Source organism: Morone saxatilis, unplaced genomic scaffold (genome assembly GCF_004916995.1).
Source record: "Morone saxatilis isolate NCDOM2014 unplaced genomic scaffold, NCSU_SB_2.0 Contig14, whole genome shotgun sequence".
Taxonomy (NCBI): Eukaryota; Metazoa; Chordata; class Actinopteri; family Moronidae; genus Morone; species Morone saxatilis.
In genome coordinates this window covers 3,883,738-3,888,442 of record NW_023339696.1, presented here as the reverse complement: position 1 = coordinate 3,888,442, position 4,705 = coordinate 3,883,738, and positions in this window count along the sequence as shown.

Here is a 4,705-nt window from a genome sequence, read left to right as displayed (position 1 = left end):
ATTGTACCATGTAAACGATTTAATCGGATTACTTTATGACTGCATTCTTTCTGCACATGCCCTCCATTTTGAAGCAAACGAGCGTGGACGTCTTCTTCCAGAAAATGGCAGCTTCCAGGCTGAACTCGGCCTCTGCAGAGAGTTTTAAGACAAACTCTTAAATAATTGAACATTACAACAAACAAACAAGTTCAAGATAAAAATGGATCAAACCGGGATAGACCGAAGTGCTGATCATCCCTATCAACTTTATGAAAGCGTGGACATATTCATCACTTTTAAGCCATCTCACATAGGTGCATCCAGACCATATTAGATCACATCTCATGTAAACACTTGACTTAAAATTAAAAAAAATTGTGCATGTAGCTGTAGACTTTGACTCAGATATCAACAGTTGACTGAATAAACTCTGATAGAAAATATAAAAATGAAAGTACACTAAAAACAAACAACAAAACAATACATTTCTATATAAAAACAACACAGAATGTTATCAGCACCTCATTGGCGTCTGTCAATCTGGTAGTAATCTAGTATTTCATCTTAAACTTTCCCTTGAAATACACCAATATCAGATCATATGTTCATAATATTTGAGTCTAAGGTTGTGGCAGTTGTCTCAAATGTTTTGCATACAAGAATATACATCAGGACCATATTTATAGATTTATATAGTATATAGTAGTACAAGTCATTCACAAAGACTAGCTCGTGTCACTGGATCTAGATATTTGAGCTGTACATTTCAAGTCTGTGTGTAAACATCAAAACTAAATAAGGGTATTAAGAATGATGGTTTTCATTTGACATTTGAAAACATTCATTTGCTCATCGAGTAGGACTAATATTCCTTTCCTACAATACCCTCTAGTGGACACAAACAAACACAACATTTGCTGCATACTCTGAGTTCATTTTTTTCAAACCTGTTCACACAGTTGATGCATTGTGTGTGAAAGCAATGAAATATGATCCACACTGACTAGCGTTGTGCTGACAGTGTAAAGCATTTTGAAAAACTGTAACAAAGAGTGAATTTACAGTTTTTCTTATTTGCTTTAATGCATTTGTCCGTTCAGTGGTTTCACTTTCTAAGCAGTTCACACACAGGCCTGAACTGAAAGTTGCTGGCAAAAAATTATCTGACACTCTCAAAAGCCTTAAACGTAGTGCTGAAGGAAATATGTTTGCTTTGAACATTATTAGGAAATGACTCCAGGACCGTACAGTAATGTAGTGTTTCATAAAATGTTGCCTCTGAACCAATTCCAGACAAGTATTATGTTGAATTTCTAGTAGACAGGGTTCAAAATAATAGTCAGTCATCTCTGGGACATGAGCCGCCTGTTGGCCAGAGATCATCATGGAGTGGGTGAGAGGGGGTGGCACTGATCCTGTCCCCCATCCTCCTCCCTGCCACTGCCTGCAGACTATCCTGCCCGCCATGGAGTCGGCCTTCCTTACTTGCAACAAATACTACTGTTCATATAATGGGTAGCGATAGCAGGGAAGTAAAACAGAAAATTAAAAACAAATATGTGCACTGTAATGTATCACTGTAAGTGCATTCAATTATATTAGATTTTTGGTCACCATGACACTATTTAACTGTAATATTATTATTGATCTAAAATAGACCTGTAATAATGGTAATGTGTAAACCTCACCTCATGGGGTCACTGCTCAGCCAATAATGAGCTGCTGCTGATACAGCACCACTGCTGCAGGTTTTGTTTATAATCATATATGTCCTTATTATTTTATTGTCCTTCCAATACATCAAGTGTTAATTTGTTGTAGTAGTAGTAATTTTATTGAGAGGAGGTAATGGTTTCTGACACTGAATACTGCACTCTAAATGGAAATCTCACCTCAAGGTCCACCTATTCAACAACTTAATTAAACCAAAAAATCTAGTAAACTGACCTTGAGTTAAGATTATTTACTCACAAGTTATATGATTATATACAGAGACCTACTGGTTCCCTGAAACCTTCCTTTCCAGAAAATATAACATTTGTAGACCCTGTTTTTCTCTCCAGCATGTGGCGACATGAGACTTGTGTTCAAGCTGGGCTGGTAAAAGCACGACATCTATTAATACTGATAAGTAGTAGCCTATTGGTAAGATTAGTAATATCAATACACTATAATAATGAACATCCTGCTGAGTCATACAGAAGCAGAGATTGGCACCCAGCAGGGCATCATGTGTAAGCCAACTGTGACTGGACTTGACTGAGCAGGGTGAGGCTGGTTCCTGCAGGTCCACACACTGTTGAGTTTAAACATTTTCTTATTAGAGATTGAGTTGAGTTTGTTGCAATCTGCATAGATGCCACTAATTCCTACACACTGGACCTTTGGAAAATCCTTTAAAATATTTTTTCTCTGTTTTGACCTAATTAAAATGCAATGTGTATAAAAGTATTAAAGGGGTTACTCTTTTTTGCTCCAAACTGGACTGTAAAGCATTATTACAAAAAAACAAGGGAATATTTGACGTCTTCTATGTTACAAGGGCTATGCGTAAATAAATGTCTATTCCTGTCCTACAGGTACATAATGGTGTTCCTGTGTTTAAAGTCAGGTAGAATAAATAAATCAGCACAGAAATGCCAAAAACTGCAGTGTGTATACAGTAGAAATACATTATATTAAACCAGGTATTCCATTGTAATAAGACATTTTCTGCTGTTAAAGAGAGCCCTTACATTAGGGTTGAGCAAAAGACTTACCAATGATTCATGTAAAAGGGGTTGTCAGATATCACGTAGAGACTGGACAGATGCAGAACCTGGACAATGTTCTGTTCTAACAAGAACCAACAAGGTTTTGACTTGTTCACTCATTACACAACTGGTTCAAGCTAGTCTGCCATTAACCTGCCTTGGCTGCATTTGTGTGTGTGTGTGTGTGTGTGTGTACAATCAATAGTTATATCAGACTCAGGTCGTTAGTACTGTTCTGTCCTGCTTGTGTCGTTTGAGGTTATAAACTCAAGAGGACAGAGGACATTTACTGACATTATAAACAGAAACATTTTACCTAGAGGTGTGAGACATTTTTTTTGGGTAGAGCAGTATTCCTAAAATGGGGGTACCCCTACAGATACTGTGGAGTAGGCTTTAAAACAATATCAGTCATGCATAACTCCTAAAATAAGTTAAATAAAAATGTAAACATATGTTTGATAAATAATAATAAACTAGTAACTCTTTGTAATATAGCACAGTTTTTACTATTGTTACAGCTCATCCTGAGAGAATATGAATGTCACGCCAAATTTCATGGCAATCCATCCACTAATTAAAGATAATTCAGTGTGGTCCAAAGTGACCCGTGGCCTGACCAACTGACAGCGCCACCCAACCCTGGAGCAATATAACCAATACTAATGTATTTTATATATTTGTGATCTACTTTTAATGATGTAGGTCTTTAGTAGGAATCACTAGGCGTTGGGTCTGATGAACAAATAGCTTATTTTGGTGTTTTCATGGGATTTGTCTACAATAAGAACTGTACAATAGACCAGATCTATGCCTACATTAGTGCTGCCAAGATGGAGGTTGACCTGCTTTAGCTCATCCTGAACCTGTATATAGCATTCCTGCTGTTAAACATCACCACAGCTACAACTCAACTGTCATTGCTCCACTCTATTTATGACCTGCCACTTTCACTCTTACTTCCACAAGAGCAGGTTGAGCTCCTATGGGTAGACACACACACCCACACGCACACCCACACACACACACACACACACACACTGCGTGATAACTGAAGTCCCAACAAACAAGGTGCAAGGTTCATTTATTTATCATTCTCCAACACAGGGTTGTGAAACCAAATGTTAGTTGTGGTCCCTTTATGTTACTTACCAAACAAGAATTATATAACACACCCATGGCAGCATGGTAGCCAAAGTCCCTACATTGACCCTGGGACGATTGTGAGCCAGGATATTTCCACACAGAGACACACAAAGACACACACACACACGACTTTACATCCTTCCACATGTTATGTAACTCAGTAATCAGTCGGTGTTCATATTGCTTCCCCCCTGCACAGTTCATGGCCTGTGAGTCTGCTCTGCCACAAACCCTGAATCAGCAGAACTGAATTCACCCAACTTCTGCAGAGCAAACATACACACACACACACACACACACACACACATACATTAATCACACAATATATAAACCAATAATAATAAATAGGGATGGGACAATATACAATATAATCATGTATCATGATAAAAACTCCATGATAAATGTATTGTGGTAAATTTCCAATATCAGGATAATCAGAAATCGGGATAATTGGTTCTCCAGCATACAGTCCTATATTGATTTCCTGATTTATTTTGAACAATGGGAAAAGAGGGAGGCCACAGCTTTCCTGTTATTCCAAAATCTTCAGCCTGTCACCATGACTAAAGCTTTGGGCTGCCCGTTGTATCGCCCACAAAAATAAAGTTAAACTGAAATGTGTGGAAATAGTATATATTCCAAAATGTAGTACAAGGATATGAGGTACCGATCTATGATGCAACAATAAATATGTTTCTTAACAAAAATGTATGTTTTAGTGCCATTTTAAAGGTATAAAGTATATTGTTATGATTATTGTGATAATATTGTGTATCGCAATTATTTTCGCCAAGATAATCGTTACATGAAATTTTAATATATAT